Source organism: Oculina patagonica, chromosome 1 (assembly GCF_052425735.1).
Source record: "Oculina patagonica isolate OP01 chromosome 1, crgOcupat, whole genome shotgun sequence".
NCBI lineage: Eukaryota > Metazoa > Cnidaria > Anthozoa > Scleractinia > Oculinidae > Oculina > Oculina patagonica.
In genome coordinates this window covers 24,898,835-24,918,613 of record NC_135758.1, presented here as the reverse complement: position 1 = coordinate 24,918,613, position 19,779 = coordinate 24,898,835, and the positions used below count along the sequence as shown (strand labels likewise).

The 19,779-nt window shown below is 37.8% G+C and overlaps 1 pseudogene across 1 annotated transcript; it reads left to right on the top strand.

The window, feature by feature from the left end:
* The first annotated feature begins 411 nt into the window (after positions 1 to 411).
* Positions 412 to 14,109, top strand: LOC144642369 (uncharacterized; annotated as a pseudogene). The gene is made up of 14 exons (XR_013568721.1): positions 412 to 459; positions 1,825 to 2,390; positions 3,294 to 3,581; positions 3,987 to 4,277; positions 5,097 to 5,384; positions 5,732 to 6,031; positions 6,324 to 6,498; positions 8,625 to 8,830; positions 9,128 to 9,313; positions 10,387 to 10,770; positions 11,020 to 11,233; positions 11,325 to 11,363; positions 11,585 to 11,681; positions 13,738 to 14,109. The product of XR_013568721.1 is annotated as an uncharacterized LOC144642369 (transcript).
* The last annotated feature ends 5,670 nt before the right edge of the window (positions 14,110 to 19,779 follow it).

Genomic DNA, 19,779 nt, shown 5'->3' with positions numbered 1-19,779 from the left:
AAATTCCTTCAGCCCACCATCAGACCACTGGACCTCTACAGGAGCAGTTCATTGCTATAGCAATTTAACAACGTTAAAAAATGCTCTAAAACAAAGTACTTATCACCAAGTGCACTGCTTGCAAACCTGGATGGCGGCTTTGTACCATAAATGTGACCCAGGCCATGCAAAAGGAGCTATGTCAGAGCGGGAAAGTTACCTTGTGATGCATTTCTCAAGTCTTGTCATTTGTTTTCTTAACAAAGATATGTTCTGATACTTTACAAAAGAAGCTAGATGTTGTTCACTGCTGGAAATATGAAATAAAAAGGGTTAAATAAAGGCTAATTTACTTTCTAAGAGCTCCAGCGCACATCTTTAGTTCAAATTTACTGCTAACCAAGAAATGTCGTTTTTCGTTTTTTCAGACTATGACGTTCTTGACCACTGGTTTATGAACGGTAGTGATCTCAATGTTAGGTCAGTGAAATAAAAACTAACTCGAATAATACTGAAAAAGTGTAAGCCAGCATAAAAGCAACTGCCTTTTTTAATCCAGTTCGAGATCCGTACTTTAAGTTACGTACCGAGTTTTCCTCGCGCATCGTTTTATGATCTAAGTGCAAAGAATACGGGTCATAAATCGAGGGCAAAAAAATGCGGATCTCATTTCTCCTCCGAGAAAATGAGATTAAAAAGATGTTTATCGTGTCTCTCGCTCTGGAGGAAGGAACGTAATCTCAATTTAAACTAGTTAAGCGTCTCTGGAAGTGATCCGTACTGTAGAAAACGGTCGGTTAAATTGACCAGTCACAGCCCTACGTACTATAATTATGAAGGAGTTGATAAACGCTGGTATATGTTAATCGTGTGGGGTTAGTTTTATCGACAAGAAAAATATGAATGGAGACGTTAAACCCTAAACTTCATATCTGAGATTCTGAGTTTTAAAGGTTGATTGTTTAAGTGGTCATCACGTGAACACTGGAAGAATATCAATTTGAGTAAAAAGACCACTGACCTCCAATATTTAGGGCGTTAGTTCAATCAACAATGAATAAAACTTGCTAAAATTGCATAGAGGTAATGCAAGAAGCTTGAAAGAATGTGATCGAAAAAAAGGAAAATTCTAAGTTAGCTGTATATGCCTGATCAAAACGTGGCTCCATTAGGAAACCTAGGGTCCTCTGAACAGAAACTTGAAACATCAAAATCTTTGCAAAACAATAATAAAGTGGTGATGCTATTTTTTCGTAGTTTTGAAGCTATATCTGTGTAGGCATGTACCTGTACGCATCCCCTGAAGATTAAAATTGTGTAAGGTTTTCATTATCTAGTCGCTACAGCCTTTGTGTCCATCCCTGGAGGAGGTAATGGCAAAAAAGCTAAAATCATACTCGGGCCTAACTGGTCCACGTAGCAGTACTGAGCGTATTCCGGCTACTGTATCACGACGCGTACGCAACTGGATTAGGATGCCAGACGATCGCAGTTACCCCCTCCCCCAGCATTTTGTCATTTGAAGTGTTAGATTACTGATAGTTAAATAGAGGAAAAAAAAAAAAAAAAAAAAAAAAAAAAAAAAAAAAAAAAAAAAAAAAAAAAAAAAAAAAAAAAAAAAAAAAAAAAAAAAAAAAAAAAAAAAACGGGGCCAGAGGGGGGAAAGGGGCGCGCGCGGGGTGGTTTTTTTTTTTATTTTTAATTGGTTTAAAAAGGCCCGGAAAATTTTAACCCAAACAAAAAGAAAAAAAAACAAAACCAAAAAAAACGCAATTAACTTTCGACACTCAAGTGAAAACTGATCTAATCGGATCTAATCACTCATGCTCTTGTTCCATTTTGCAGTTACTCTCATTCCGTGTTCCTTACAGAAGGCAGGTGTCCTGATAGCTATGCAGTGACGTTTGATCCGACGGAAAGCGTGAAAGCGTCCTTCGCTGAGGTTTGGCCGAGCACGGACATAAGCCAAAGGGAATCATACTCGATTGCTTGTTGGATAAAATTAACGAGCTACCTAAGTAAAGACGATTACGAACAAATAATATATTCAGACTCAGCGAGAGAAAAGTTTAGGTTGGGAATCAAATATGGTAAGATTTTTTTATTATCAAGCAAGGAATCCGACAGAAAACGGTGGATAAAGACAACACACGAGAGGATTCCATTAAAAAAGTGGACCCATGTAACGGCAACTTGGGACGGGTATATAACGCTATACGTTAATGGTGAAGAGAGGGACGGACGTTCATTAGATTCTCCGAAGGGACCTGATAGGTCTTCTCACGAAACGGCTTTTATAGCCGGAAACCCTAATCGTGATTTCAACGACAATCAGTTCCTTGGTTCCATAATGGACCTTTATGTATTTGGAATCGCACTATCTCGGCACAATGTTATCGAAGTGTACAAAGGTAAGCTGTATTAGTACAAACTTATTAAACCAAAGTAGACAGAGGAATGTAGATTGATGTTAAAGGAACTACGTCACGGACAACGCATCTTGAAAAAAATGGCAAGTTTCTAATTCGTAATCTGTATTAATCCGTCTCAATCTTCATCAGTCAAAACCATCCTTGCTTATTTTCGGGGTTTTATTACTCCTATGGTGTTCTTCTACGTCAGAAAACTTTTTTTTAAGGTTTCCTTTAATTTGAAGGAAATTAGAAAAATGACTTCAAATTTTCGGACATTGCTCCTTTAAGAGCTCTATTCCCGAGATACTGGTTCGGAACACGTCCAAGAACTGCAGATGTGCGATGGCGTAGTGGTTCAAGTAATTCACTTCGTAGTCTGTTTTTGCAAAAGAACCACCAAATCGAAGTAAACCTCAAACCTAACAGGCTACCAAGACAGAAGAGCATTGAAGTAGTTTCTAAAAAGGGACAACGATGGCCAATAAGAAATTTTAAGACAGATTGCAAATGGTAGGGTAGGCTAAGTCTGCGTTCGAGCCAGGTGGCCCATGATGCCGGAGCTTATCCTGGTTTCAGTAGCATGAAGCGGCTAAGAATATTTCTACTTCACTCTAGATGGGGTGCTGGTCCATCGCAGGGTTACCCCCAGCAGTAAATCCGCCGGTACCCATTTATACACCTGGGTGGAGAGGGGCACTATGATAGTGTTATGTCTTGCCCAAGAACACAACAAAGTGACCCCGGCCAGGTCTTGAACACGGACCGCTTGATCTGGAGTCCAACGCGCGAACCACTAGGCCACCGTGCCTCGAACAACATATTGCAATTGACAAACTTGAAAAGTTTGAAATAGCTTTTCGGTGACATAGCCTTCTTAACGCTACGTGTCCTTTTCTGCAGGTATTCCAGTCGTTACAGATCAAATAAGCAAAGTACCAGGAAAATTCGTCACCGTCACGTGGAAACCTCTCTTCGAAGGGGCGTGCCCTGCAGATAAGTACACTGTTTACTACAGAGAAGTGAAATCGGCAGGATGGAAATCACGCGGCGTTCTCAAAAACGTTACACAGTATGACCTTGAGCTGAAGTGCTTTAAAGAGTATGAGTTAGCAGTCACTGCCACATGGAAAAGGAATGGAGAGACACCGATTAATAACAGCAATCATTGGAAGGTGAAAACTGGACAAGGTAATAAAAACGGAAACTCAAAACCTAAATTATCCTAAAAAAGTACTCATTTTAAATTCAGCGACTTCAACACACACCCCACTAGCATTTTCGTAATATTCACCTGTCTTAAATTTTCAGTTGCGCTAACTTTAATCAGTCTTTCCCACTTTCTGCGATTTTATCTTAACGTTAATTAGAATATTCGAATTAAATTGATTTTCCTTTTTCGAAATTGTAGTTATACGTTATTTGCAGCCGTAAGCATTGTCCGTCAAGTGTGAAAACTATGCCGCAGGGTTAATCGAACATCACATATACACTTTTTTGTTCCTTAGAGACCTTTAATTGTCCTGTCTACGACCTTACAATTGCACCGTTAATGTAATTAAATGAAAAAGGTTATTTACAATCCTTCCATTTTAGATTTTCCTGAGATTTTAAATCTTGGAACAAAAGTAAGAGGAAGTAAAGTTATGATCGTCTGGTCCCCGCTTGTGGAGTGTTCCTTTGAAAAGTACATTGTCCACTACAGAGAGGATTTGCCATGGTATGGTAGAAGAGAATGGCGAACAGATGAAGTCTCTTCAAAAGAAACTCATCACACTCTTGAATTGCTATGTCACAAAGTGTATGAAATTGCAGTCACTGCAAGGACTCCAATCGGAGAGACACCACTGAACCAAAGTAGATTGTGGAGAGTCAAAACTGGACAAGGTCAGTAACACCAGTAGAAGCATTATTTTTAGACGTACATTAGTCTAAACATTCAACCTTCCCCATCATTCATGCCCTAATCATTGCCGTGCTTATTGAAATTTATGCTGATCAAAATCGAGTTGAGTTTGCTTGGATCTGCTGAGTTTGGTTATCGCCCTCACCGAAAGCTCCTTTTTTGATTGCTGAACCATTCGCGAAAGAATCAAAAGATCCTGAGTTCGATTGATTCCTTGTTTGGATTGGTTCGATTGACTGCCTCGGGTTTTAACCCATTATGAAGCTCCCAGGAGGGAGCCTGTTGTTTCCTCTTAAAGATCAAAACCTTCGTTTACATAGATAATATCCCTAAGTTATGTTATTAACATTAAGTCTGGGACTTTAATTTTTGGGGTTGGACCAAAATTTTCTCTACCATTGCTCGGGGTGTGTAGAGTCTAGTCTCTGTTCATTGCTTAACATTCAAAGCCTTGCACCCTCACATTCCCCTCCTAAACTACTAATGTTCAAGTTTACCGTGACTGGGATTTTTTCGCAATCCTTTGATATGGAATCGCATCAGATATCGGTCTGTTGAGATTACAGTTTTTATTTAGTCTCCTTAACGATGCACATCCCCAAGTTGAAGGAAATATCTTGCAAGAGAGGTTTCCTTAAGTAGCACAACTAAAGGGAAATGAGGATGAGCTTGAATTTAATATAAGGTTGGCCGTCGATGCCTGGGCTAATCCGGTTTAGTTGCACATATAAATTGGCCTTTTGCTGCTTTTTTTTTTAAAAAAAAAAAAAAAAACAATTCTTTTAAATTTCTCTTTGTAGGCTTTCCACAAATCGTATCAGCAGTAGCACACAAGAGCAATGTTACGGTAATGTGGAAATATCCTTTTGACGGAGAATGTCCTGTTATTAAGTACACACTGTATTACAGAGAGATAAAACGGATCTTTAAGAGTACTTGGAAAGAACTCGTCGTTTCGAAGCATAAAATTAGGACTACTATTCAACTCAAGTGCCACAAAATGTACGAATTAGCGATAACAGCATGGAGCTTACATGGAGAAACACCCCGCAACCAAAGCAGACTAGAGAAGGTCTTAACCTTGGGAGGTAATACCTTAAAATAGCTTTTACAACTCATTGCTACAAGTGTATTTAGCGTGCTTATTTACAGAGAGGCGTTGTGTTTATTAGAGAACAAACAATGACTCCACAGACGCCCCATCCCCATGGGCCTTCTCTTTGTTGAAGTCAATATTTTGTCAAGCCTTCTTGGAAATGTTTCAGGCCTGATGCCTAATGATTACTCATTTTTGGAATCGGTACCCGTTGTTTGAAACAGTCGTCCCCATCCTTACTTCCATGACAGTTGGTTAGTTGAACCTTATAAGAAAAATCCCTACCATGGATCTACTACAAAGAAACGTTACAACTAACATCATGGGATTTTTTCACAGACACACCATCGCCTATTGCAAACGGTTCAATAAGAAATTTAAGTGATTGCAATGTCAACCTCACATGGAGCCCACCGAGTGACAATGGCTGTCCTCTTAAGAAGTATACGATCTATTACAGAGAGATTCAATTAAGAAATGAATTCCCTCCACAATGGCATGAAATCGGTATAACCAACGTTGCCAAGACCTTCAGCGTTCTTTTGCTCAAGTGTAGCAAGCAGTACGAGCTCACATTGACAGCTTCCAATCAAGCAGGAGAAAGTAACAAGTCACGAACTTGGCGTATAATCACTGCAGGTAGTGCTCATGAATACTAGATCTATCGTAGTATTGGCAGTATTGTGTAATTGAAGAAACGTTGTTTGACTCACATGCAAAGCCAGTAGGACGTACTAAACTTCGTGGAAAACGGATTTCCCGTAATGCCTTTCTTTCTCCTTCCTTCCTTCCTTCCTTCCTTCCTTCCTTCCTTCCTTCCTTCCTTCCTTCCTTCCTTCCTTCCTTCCTTCTTTAGCTACTCTCTGAAATGTAAAATTTGGCATCGTGTTAGGCAAATCCTTAGTAAAGACACTTTACGCTCACTCTTTAGATAGTAGCGCCAAGGAGAAAAGCAGCAGAAGCAACAACAACAACAACAAGAATGGCAACAACACTGCCATTGCCGCTGTTACAGCTACTTGCAGCGTTATATTTGTAGTCCTTACAATTTTGACGATCCTCATGCTAAGACGGAGAAAGAAGAGAAAGAAACTTAAGATTAGAAGGTAAGGGATGCGTTTTCACATGTTTTACTGAAATACTTTCGTCTAATAAACTAATCGGGTTTTGTGGAGTTCGCAATAGGCAAGAGATATTGTTTTGCTTTGAGATGACTTTGTTCTTACAGTCCTGTTTGAAAATCAAGGCGTCCAGGTTCATGGACACTCATATCTGCAATGACTCTACACAACGTTACGAGAATTGTAGTCTTTTTTTCACAAGGCACTCCCACTAACTGACAAATAGGCTGCTTTCGATTCTTTGATTGCACAGTTTTTCGATAAGACCGCTTGTAGACATACAACCTTGTTGCGGAGAGAAGGAAATTTTTGAGAAAAAGTGAAAGAGACATCAGTCCCCACAGGGCTCTCTTCCATCTTAAAAAAGAAGGGTATACTCGTTGGAAAATTCGAAGAAGACCAATTAATCTGAGCGCGGCTCAAGCTTTATTTGACACCTTACAAATACCATTCTAAACTGACACACAAACAAGAGCTACCAAATGGTGTTCTTAAGATAAAGCCGAGTGCCTTTATCTATTAGCTTCTATGAAGAATTTTAAAGATTGCATTCATCAACAATTAATGACGGCGTTTTGTATTTCTTCGCGTAGAACCCTAAAAGAAATCTTGATGAGTTAAACAATCGCGTAGGGCAAAATCCTTCATTTTACGAGGTTAAACTGAACGAGGAACATCCCGTCCTCCTTTGCATATAGTTTTAGAACCTTTACGATAACAACATGGACAACCGTCATGTTGTTCTTTATTGCCAACGAGACAGCCGAGCCAAGAGGCGAGGCTGTCGAGGCGGCAGAATCATAGAGCCGTGTGCGTATGAGTGTATAGGCAGAGAAAATCTTAAGTTTTGCGTAAGGGACTTTTTTTTTACCATATTTGGGTGTAAGTAAACCCCATATTTGGGTTGTATTGTTCTTCCCAACTGGTTCCCAGTCTCTCACTCCTTGCTAGAGAGCAAATGACCAGAATGGCGTCCACGCGGCTCGCTGTTAAAATTTTCAATGTGGTCATTCATCCCTTTACCGATAAATACACCTTTAGGGAATTATAAATCGAAAGAAAATACCCTACAGAATATTCGACCGCCTTTCGACTTTGGAGTCCTTTGATTTACGATCGAAGAGAGACACGAAAATCAAAAGCGGACTGTTGACTTCAAATAGAGTTTTCTTGACTTATGAGAATGCTGAAGTCGGGTAAATGCTTCCTTTTAGTGTTGATTGTGTTTATAGCAACTGTTTGACAGATGATTTAATCCCAGATCAAATACCGTTTATATTTTATTTGGCACGCATTTTCGCTCCGCGAAATACAAAGCGACGCTCACTAAAATTACTGCATGTCATACACGCAAAATAGTCAAAAGTTTTTCGCTCCTAACGGCAAATGTAATGTTTACTTAAATAAAACTTTTGTCTCCAAATATTCCTTGACCGTTTAAGTTTTGTTTTCTGTTCATATTTTTGCTTGGGAATCGAGTTTTACGTAACTGAAAATGACACTTCGCATGCAAGACTGAAATCTGACCCGTCCATGCTGGATGACTGTCTCTGATTACTGTAAAGCGTCTTAGCAGTTTTGGGATTTGATTTATGAGAAGTTCTTGAAATGCAACTATCACTTTTGTGTTCGGAAACATTTTAACCATCGCGTGTTGTAATTAAAAAACGGTGATTAAACCTTATTTATTGCCCACATTTTGTGACATTTTTAACGTTGAAAAAATTAAAAAAAATTGTCAAGAGTTGTGTACGTTTTTTGGTGCGTGTAAAAGAGTGCGCGATCGCGAGAATACGCGCGCTGGAAACTACGGCGCCTGCTACGCAGGCTATCAAACCTGTGTCATTTATGAACACCAGAGAAATAGCCTTTTTCGCATATTACCTAAAATATAATTTACCACATTTTGGTCATTTCAAACAAATATAGTTCTATCGAAAGCCATTCAGTATCTGTTCTTATGAACAAACATGAGTATTTCGCTTGTTGGCACTTACCGATAGGTACAACTAGTTGTAATGTTAATTGTAAGGAGCAAATAGACGTCCAACTCTCGTGAGAACGTGAAAGTTTTACCGGAAGTTAAAGTAACATTGCTGTTCATTTTTTAGATCAAAGTATGAAATTCTTCTTCTTCTTCATCGGGAGATTCCCCCGAAGCGGGTGACGTTTATGGAGGAACTCGGTCGTGGGGCGTATGGCAAAGTTTACAAAGGTGTTCTGACAGAACTTGCTGGCGTCGAGGTGTTTTTTAAGCCCAAGGCGGAGAGAGTGGAAATTGCTGAAGGCAGAATTGTTGCTGTTAAAACTTTGTTAGGTACTTATTTCAACAGGGCTGAACCACCATAGGTTTAGATTGTGTTCCACATTTTGTTCGAGACACCTCGTTTATTGAACTTGACTTACTTAATCCTCGAGACTTACTAAATAACAACTGACTCGTTTGTCTTTGATTTCTATAACTGTGTCTTCAATTGCTTTAACTCACTCTGCATTTTATGATCGAAATTGCCAAATTCTTCCCTGTGTCTGAGTTCCCTCGCTTTTAAATTTATTTATCTTTTGGTTATAAAAAACGTCTTAGCGTTTGTTTATTTTTGTTTCTCATTCTTAGAAAGGAATAGCGAAGAAGGCAAAACACAGCTTCTGCAGAAAAATCGAGTTCATGAAGCAAATTGGTTCACACAGGAATGTCCTCAGCATGCTCGGTTACTGGGTTAAGTCTGAACCCATTATGTTAATCTTGGAATATGTTCCACACGGCGATCTTCTTCAGTGGCTTAGGAACAAAAGACAACAGGTAGGCAAGACCAAGTCTGTACCAAAGACGTCTACAAAACATTGCCATTCTAATGTATAAAGTAAAACACGGACTTGTGCCCACTTATATAACAGAAATATTTAATACAGCCCCGAAACGATATAATCTGAGGAACGCTGATTTTAATATTCCACGTTTTCGCACAGTACATTATGGAAAACATTCTTTACGATATTTCGGGCCTTATCTATGGAGCAAACTAGACCACAGTGATAGAGAAAAACATAATGTCACGAGTTTTAAAAACAGTATTTTAAAAAAAAGACCTCACCCGTCTTATACAAACTGAGTGTCAATGTGACATATGCAGCTAGCCGATATACATTTTTAAATTTTTAATTTTTAACTCTTAACTGCAATTTTTATCTTTCACCTACTTTTATGATAAAATTTTATATTCTATTGTAATTTATTGATTTATTTATTTATTAATGTATGTAGTACGATTCTTCAGTTTTTCTTCTTCTTAGAATTTAAGTGTAAATATTTTAACTTTAAATAGCTTAGATATATAATAATGTAAATAGTGTCCACAATTAGTTTTTTTAAGCTAAATACTTCAGACACTTTAATAAAGTATTTCATTCATTCATTCATTCAACACGCATTTGATTTCTTGGTAAAATGATGATTTCAGTTCCTTATCTAATTATTTCCTCTAACAAACACGCCAAAAGCAGCTATACAGGCCTATTAATCTTTAGTACAAAATCCTCCTGGTGAATAGAGTAAATGTTGAAGATTTTCGTCTTGGCTTCTGCGATAGTTTCTTCTTGTCATTTCCTTTTAAAATGCCCTTTAGTCAAAGGGAGTCTGTTGGCGTTGTCAGAGATCGCAATACAAGTTTAAACCGTTTGACCCCTTTGGAGCTTGGCAAGGATGAACCAATCAATAAACTTTGTTTTTGTTTTTAAAACAGTAACGAGAAAAAAACTTCTCAGCAAGTAATAATTTTACGGCTATCATTCGAGCTATAATTGAAAAAGTACTGTTGCGTGTTGCATGCATGCATTTTTCAATGTATAATGAGAAATGTTTCTTGTCAAATTCAGACCAAGCTTAAAAACAGGATCGACTGGAATGTTCTCGGAGAATTATCCGCTTGCACGAGGAAACTTGGCGACAAGTCTTCTGTTTCAGACGAAGAAGAAAATGAAGGACGCGAAGATGCAGATGGAGAGTTAGAAACAGAGCCACTAATGGCTGGGAAAGATTATAGTGTCGAAAAAAACGAAGAATTGAAAGGAAACGAGGAAACGTGCATTCCGGTAAATAACCTGAATATTACCGAGCACACAAGACAGATATCAGGTCCATCTGGGTTTGCTGTGAGCTCAACTGAAAGCACGGTCATCACCAAGCTTGACGAGGATGGCGACAAAGATCTTTCTTCAAAAGATCTTCTTTGTTTCGCGTGGCAAGTTGCAAAGGGGATGGTGAGTATAAAGGAAGGGGAAAAGACAAGAAAGTAAAGTACAGAGAACTTTAAGAAATAACTTAAAGATCACAATTTCCCATAATATACCTTATATACCGTGCAATCCCAAAAAGAACTCCCTTGAAAATACTTTCCCCACAAACCTTAAAATTGGATGCTACATTATCAGTGTGTTTAAGATGACTCTCTTTTTTTGATCGCGCTAAGCAAGAGAGCTATTCAAGCTAATTACTCTCATTGATCACAGAATTACTTGGCCAGCAAAGGATTTGTCCATCGTGATCTGGCAGCTCGTAATGTTCTGCTTGGTGAGGACAAAGCAGTGAAGATTGCTGATTTTGGTCTGCTACGTCACACCTATGGTGAAATATACGAGGTGAAGAAGACGAAAAAATTGCCAATCAAATGGACAGCACCTGAAGCATTACAAAGCAGCACATACACTACAAAAAGTGATGTGTAAGTATGTTGTTATTTTTCACGCATTTTCTATATAACGACCCACCAACCACACTTTTTTAGTGTGTTTACTTTGTTGATTCTTTTTCACGTGGTCTTTTGGTGTCTTCCTATGGGAATTGGCAACAGTAGGTCAGAATTTAAATTTAAAAATCATAAAGTTGACACATTTTTATTTTATAAATCCCGAGGGTCTGAGCGGGTCTGAGCTAGAAAGTAAAATAATGTGCTGAACAGTACATTACGTGCTGTTATCCGCTCACACATTTTTTGTATTTTATATTGTTGTTTGTTTTATGTTATTGCTCCGTCTTAGACCGTGCATAAACAATTTTTTTCTCACAATGTTATAGGTGACACACCTTATCCTGGAACTGACAACAAAGATTTGTTGAGTCTTCTTAAAAGAGGATACCGTTTGGACAAACCAGACACTTGTTCTGAAGAAATGTAAGTAATTCAACGAGTGAAGATATTGTCTGCCTACTTTGATGAAAACATACTAAATACGAGGAACCAAACAAAATCAAGTTTGTTGCCTTTCACAAGGCAACATCAAGGCACTTTTCGCAAGTGATAATTGAATGCATATGGCTATAAGTCACGCGAAATTGTGCGGTCGGCATTACGTGTCATGCGGGAAGCTGTTAAATTTGTTGCCATGCCCAACACTCAACCGAGACAGTGATTTCAAACTGCCGGCCCTGTACGGAGACATTTTTTTACGTGACTCCGACCACCCAAGTTTACGTGACCAATAACTCCTTCCATCAAGTATCACTTTAAAAGGCGCTGCGATTGCTCCGAAGGCTTTAGAAAGTCAACAAACCTGATTTTGCTTGGTTTCTCACGCTATGTAAGTAATTTTTTTGTCCGAGTAGAAACCATACAGTTATAATAAAAAGATAGTATTTTTTTCTAAAAAAATACCTTGGTATTTTGAGTGTCGAATTAAGTAAGAAGCTTACGGGAACGCCTTAATAGTAGAGCTATATAAGCATGACGTTATACGGCAAATGATAAACGAGATTTCGCTTCATATTTTTATTTTGTCACCTTTTTTGTCGAATTTAAAATAAACCCCTCCGAAAAAAAGGGAAAAATGGCGTATTCAGGACAAACATAAACCTACTCATTTTCGCGTACAAACGCTTAACGGCAGACGGCAGAAGTGGAATTTTTGCCGTTCGCGGGAAAAAAGAAACGTCCTGTAGTGTCATGTTTCACTGAGAAACAAATCCCCAACACGAAAGACAGCAAGTATATGAAAAACACTTTAGGGCAGTGCCAAAGAAGACATTGATCGTAGTGGCATGCAGTGGTGTATCTGTGTCACTCAGATCCGCCATTAATTACTTCAGATCTGGATGATTACATTATCGCATAATGAGTTTATTCAACAACGGTTACAATGATATAATTCGTTTTTGTAGCAGGCAGTCTACTCAGTATAACTCTAAAACAGGGTCGTAACCAGGTATATTTTTTCATCGCTGATCCCAAATTTTGATCCCCAAAATGTGGCAACATTTGATCCCTGATTCCATTCTGATCCTATCTGATTGGCCGATCCGGATCCCATGACTTGTGACCCGGGATCCCGGGTCTATGATCCCGATCCCGAGGCTGTGATCCTGATCCCAAGGCTGTGATCCCTGATCCCATATACCTGGTTACGACCCTGCTAAAACGATTGTAACAAATGCAAAATTCCCTGTGAACAGTTAAGATATGGCGTGTAAAAGTTGTAACTGGGATATATCAATTAGTTAATCTTTGTGTCACCCAATTTGAACTCAGCTTGGAGAACAGTCATGTTCAAAAAAAAATTCTCGAATCTGATTGGTCATTTCTTCGCACGTCTAATGTGACTTCTTTTAAAATGAACAATTGACCGAGTAACCGGCTCCTTGTAATTGAACACTTTGTGTAACAGGTCAGGGCATTTGAATGGGCTTAATCATGTTCATGGAACAAACAAAGAGGAAGCCTCTATTTCTTTAGCTACCAAATGTTTCACGTTATTTTATTGTCAAGATTAATATAACAGTAAAAATAACTAAACTTCAATAAGACAAACTTAACATCGTAACTATCCAGTGAGTAAGTGCTTAAATCACGCCTGCTGATAACAAATAAGTTTCAAGAATTTCACTAAAGGTGCCGATACAAGAAGTGACATGTTGCACTGCGACATGTTACAGTAACAAAACCACAACGTTGTGTCACACACAAGAATCTTAGCAGGGACATGTTGGAGCGACACGTACCCTGAAAACCGTCTGTACTGTATGTGAACGTGTCGCGGGAATATGTTCTCACCACATGTTCTTGTTTGTACATGTTGAGGTTTTGTCCCAGCTATATGTCCTGCAACATAACTTGGTTTTTGTTATCGATACTATTGCTAGCAGGGAAAATATATCTAAAAGGATATACAATCACACGTAGGTGGAGTGCGTGTAATATGACTAAAAAATACGCAATATTTTTTTTTTTCCTTTAGATATTCTCTAATGTCAGACTGTTGGAAGGAGAATCCTGATGAACGACCGACATTTGAACAGCTAATATTAACACTTGAAACCATGATGACAAGAGACTCTCCTTATTTCGATTTTGAAAAATATAAGTAAAGTGGAATGCTGGCGAAAAGCTGGAATGAAGGCTTTGAAAACCTTTGCAATTATTGAAAATTATAAAGCCTTTAACGTTTTCCTTCGCCAGACTTTTAATTGTACGAAAATATATTTGAAATTTTTGTACATTCGAAAGAAATCTCTTTAAGTCTGGAGTATACAAAACAGTTGGAATTTTGAAAATTTGCTACCAAGGCTTTTGAACCGAAAATATTTTCAAGAGATGGTTCTCAATGCATTAGAAGTCGCTAACCATTAAACAATGGTACTAGATATCAGTATTTTTCGTAGTGTTTGTTTCGTTTCGTGTAAGTGTAAATTCTGATTTACAATTGATGAATTAAACTTGTTTACACGTATTTAAACGAACACTTGTGTTTGTTGTTTTCGTGTTTTAGTTCTTTATTTTATAGTTCTTGATATTCACCTCTGAAAATTAGACTAAAACAATTATTCGCCTCAGGCTCAGTGAATCTCGGCGAATAATTTTTAAATATGCTGCAACTGTTTTCCCGCCTAATATTTTATTTGTTATCAGAAATCTATAACTAAAAACTCTTCCGAAAAGGGATTTTAGCTGCTAATTGTTTTTCTGAATTGCTTGACCTCTTTTGATAGCAAGATACCTAATTGTTAACAAAAGAAATTGCTATAATTAATACAAACACAAGGTTGTTTCATGTAGTGATGATCATACTGCACTCTGGCTGCAGGACAAAAAATTGGCTTTGGGAATGCTGGTTTATGTATATTTGCTTGAATTGCAAAATGCATAATGATGAATTTAGTGTTTGTTTTTCGTAATCAATCCTTGACCTTTCTTATTTCACGCGTGATTAGTGCGCGGACGTTTTCTTAATGGCTGGAGCTCGCCATGGAGGTAAATCGTTATTTTCTCGTTAAAATATGGTGACCTCACATGCTCACTGGGCAATAACTTTTTATCTCAAAAATAATTATAAACCAATTACCCCTGTGGAATACGAAACGAGTATGAGGAACAGCCAACAGGAAAATTTTGACAAAAATCTCAGCGCAGGTTCCAAAAATTGAAACTGAATTACTTTCCACTTATAGGTTGCTAATTCAGGTTAATATACAATCTTCGTTCACTGTCCAAAATCCACGCGCGCAATTGGTTGAAATAGATCACGTGATTTTGCTTTACCTGTCGTCAGCAAACTCCGACAGTGCAGTATTGACAATAATGCACAAAAATCGTGCATTATTGAAAATGTCTTCAACTTCAAGGCTTGTAGAAGTGGAAGAAAAATATATTCCTCAAATAATCAACGATCCAATACCAAACAAAATCGAAGAGGATAACAACTTGAAGCGCTTTTATGTTCAAAGGTAAACTGCAGCTCAATAAATAGATTTTTGTGTGCGATTGAATTGCTTGTAGTTGCTTGATTGTGAAAGCCATCGACTCGCTTTGAACAAGCTTCTCGCTGACTGTTTCACTGCTGTTTTTATGAACGACCACAGCTGATGAACAACTTTACGAACCATTCTAAGCTTTATTTCTGTACGGGTTATTTGTGAATTTTATATTATTGATGTTATCCCGTGTAATTATGTACTACTTGACTTCTTTAAACATAAAGCTTATTGTTTGAAGTTCGTTAAGTCGATGATTGCTTGCAGTGTACTCAGATTGTATATTAAAAGGGTTAGAGTCTGTCCGTTCGTGTTTTGTTGACAAATACACGCACTTGCTGGCCTCACAATGAACTCGAAATTTTCAATACTGCACTCGGCTACGCCTCGTGCAGTATTGAACATTTCTCGTTCATTGTGCGGCCAGCGCGTGCGTGTATTTGTCAACAAAACACTCACAACAGTCTCTATCCCATAATTAGCAAATTCTTTCTACCACATTATTTTAATTTTTCAGGGTTTCAAATTGCAACCCATGTTCATTTGCTATCCAATTTACATTATCTACAATGGATAGAACGCATCGAAACATTTGGCAAATTTTGTGCACAATGCGCATGCGTGCTCCAGTTACAGCCCAAAGGACAGCGTTTATTTTTTCCATTGACCGCCCTCTAGTATTTTGATTCAAAAATGTTTTTTGTCGATGATAGCATTATTTAAAGTCATAATTTATATAAAACATAATGAGGATTCCGAACTCAGTCGATTTTTTCTCTATGAATGGAACGCGTTTGGCGTATCAAAATTGAACGAAGTAATTATAAAAGCTCATTGTTCGAGACAGTATTGAGACAGAACTGAGTCTTAATCAAACAATGAAACAAGTCCTTACGCCCTTTTTAATGGGCGCACGTAGCCTGGATGTCTGCAAGTCGTGCAGCAAATCGAAAAATAAGTGATTTAGACATGATCAGTTTGCATATAAAAATCAGCACTATACAAATTATCTACCTTCATTTATGTTTCTCGCGCGAATTAACGCTAGTTTACTTTTTATGAGTCTGTCCTCTTTTAGTATCGAAACATCGCACATAGAATCATATGATAACATTATAGGCTGTTGACCAATAACCGGTATGTAAGATTAATAAGCACTTATAATTATCTCCAGGATTGAACGCAAGTATTGTTTAATAAGTACTTCATGTTTGACTGTGTTATTGGACATTTCCATAGTACTTCATATTTGACAGAATTTGGTGTATTTTGGTGAACTTTTATTAACGAGGACACTTTGTGATGCCTGTCACGAGGAACGTTCAATCCTGGACATATCTGTAAATGAGCACTTAAAAAATCCTAAACGCTTCTAATCAATGGCTTCATAGCGAATGCATTCGTAATTATGATTTCTTATCAAAGCGCGGACTGATCCCGCTTTTTTATAAATAGTTTGTTATCACGTGTAGGCTTGGATAAATTCTTGTCATAAATTGATATTCTCTGCCTGCCGGCAGTGGTCGTGAAAATCGCGTTTTCTGCTGAAAATTCCTGCTCGGGCAACGACAATCTACTCAGATTATGCTTTGAAAGCACCGTCGCACTGATAACGTCGAAGACTTCAGCAAAAAGATTATTGTTGCTGCTTATTACTTTGCGATTCATCCACCATTTATTATTTTCATCATTACCAACTTTATTTATCAAAGAGAAAACTTAGCCACAGCAGTCAGTTTGTATGCAGTCTGCTTAAAAATTCCATTATCGACCCTTGCTAATATAAATCAGATAAGCTTTTATCCCGGGGCAACGTAACATGAAGTAATGATGACTCTCCCGCCCATTTGATTGTTCAAAATGTAAAATAATTAGAATAACCATTGTCTAGACTTCGCTTTACAGCACGTCCGCGCCAAACGCGTCTAAAAATATTCGTAAACGGCTGGTTCACAAATGCATTATACAAATGGCTATAGGGAAAAACTTTTGCTTTTCGTTCAGCAAGTCTGTTCTAACAGGACTTCTTCAATTTGAAGTATAGCATGATTGTACGTCAGTTAAGTGTTGATATAAACAATGAGCTGTTTACTGCTAACAATTCCTGATATTATGTCTACTGGACGAGTAGTCAAGTGTGTCTTTGGCCGCGCGCGCCATTTCGTTAATTGAGTTTTCATTAATTATGCAATTCATATCCTATAAACTGTATTTCTTAACTGCCGCTAGATGAGAAGTCACTAAACTTCGTTAGACTTGGAACTACTTCGTAGAAAGCTGATACAGGACAAATACCACTCACAAGCTCAGAAAATTCAAGGCCGGTTTGGCGATTCATAATGTGTGCGAATTGCTGCAGTTTCTCTTATGATAACGTTATAGACATTCAAGTTATAAAACAAAATAAAAACATCAATAATTCCCTCAGAGTAACACCAGTGGCGACATCTAAAATAACTAGAACGACAATCCATAACGGTGCGATATGGAAGGAACTGCCAATATTGAAACTGACTGTTCACGATACATTCCGAGACCATAAAAAAACAAACAAAACAAAACTAATACCTCAATTATATAGAAAACTTTTCGCGACAACGTAATTTCGCGATTTTAGAAAGGGGATATTTTAATAACTAAACTTAAATGGTTTTTTTTATAGCTTTTCGTGTCAAAGACGGGACTGGTCGAGGTTTTTGTAATGATAAATTGTTATCACGTGTAGGCTTGGACAAATTCTACTCATAAATTTTGCTGCCTGCCGGCAGTGCTCGTTAAAATTGTGTCTTCTGCTGAAATGTGCTGCTCGGGAAACGGAAATCTGCTAATGTTGAAAGATTATGTTTTAAAGGCGCCGTCGCGAGCGTGCGCGTTTATAAATAGCTAATGCTATGCGACGCAAGAGGGAATTTATTTCATTTTGGATTAACTTTATCTTCTATGCTATTGATTTTTGACTTTTTATCACTTCCCGAATCTTGCTCAAATTCTTCTCGAAAATGCAGAACTCTGCAGAATACCCACTGCAAAAGGCAGTTATCATCATCAAAAGGTTTGATGTTGATTAATATTATAACTGAACATTCAATCAATGGCCTTCTCTTATTTAACACAAGCAAACATCTCAAACTTAGTGTTTATGAAAATACTTGAAGGCGTCAATTACTTAGTGTAGCCTTTATGAGGCGTTCATTGAAAAAAAAAAACACTCAAGATAACAACAAAACAATTTCAGGTCACTGGGTTGAAGAACAACTAATATTAGGCGATTTCGCTCCATGAAAAGGAATCCAAGAGAGTTTTGGATTATCGATTCCGCACCACAGATTCTGAAGTGCAACGACTGGATTGCGGAATCTATGCCTACACATCGCGAAAGTCTGGATCTTAAAACTCTTTTCGCTCTTTTTTTACTGTTTATTTGTTCTTCGTAAGAGATGTATTGGCCTTATAATCCTTGTCATGAATGAATTCTTTAAACGCCCTTTGAAATGAATGTATGACCAATACAAAGACTTTTTACCTTGCCTTACGTTAAATAAGTTTTGTCGAACTATGAATAAATAAGAAGAGTATTTAACAATCTCTTGATTGGTCTTTCCATTGACCCTGACGACAACCAATCAACGTTGAAGTTAAGCAATATGTCAACATGTTTAGTTGACTGACCCACCTACCTCACACAAGGCCAAAATAGCGAGCAATGGCAATATTAATTCCCTTCTGTTGTTTGGACTGTGTGTGTCTAGACGTACCTTAATTATTGTTACTTGATTTCGCGGGAACTGAATATCGCGAAAATGGAACAGGCATATTTGGCGGAACATTAAAAACATTCGCTAAAAGCATTAAAAAACGTTAATAAGTCCCGCGCAAATACGTAACAATAACGTATTATGCGAACGTCTTAGGCGAACATTCAATTGGCGGGTTTTTTTGCATTTTTAATAATAGAAGAGAGAAGGAATAAACCTTAATACGGCCATTATTAATGGCAAAGAAGTCGAAAAAAGAGCTTTAACATTATCTTTATTATGCAGCGCGCGCATTTTGCTGAATAATAATTAATGAACAGTTATTCTACGAGCGCGCGTTGGATATGAGATGTTAGATAGCCAACGAGGCGCGTAGCGCGCGCATTTTGCTGAATAATAATTAATTAACAGTTATTCCACGAGCGCGCGTTGGATACGAGATGGTACGCGTCTCGTTGGCTATAACGATCTCATATCCAACAAACGCGAGTGGAATAATTGTTATATTAAAAAAGCCCAAAGAATTACAATATCTGAGCTCCCCAGCTGTTTTCGTTGATGCATATCGGCTACCATTATTGTGGTCAGTGGTATATGAGCTCATATACCATATTGCCTTTTAACCAATCAAACGTCAGGAATTTCAATATACCATTGCTAGTTTTTAATAAATATTATGTACTGGACGAGTGGTCAAGCGTATCTTTGTCAGCGCGCGCCCTTTTTTAAATGAATTTTAATTAATTATGCAATTCATATCCTATAAACTGTGTT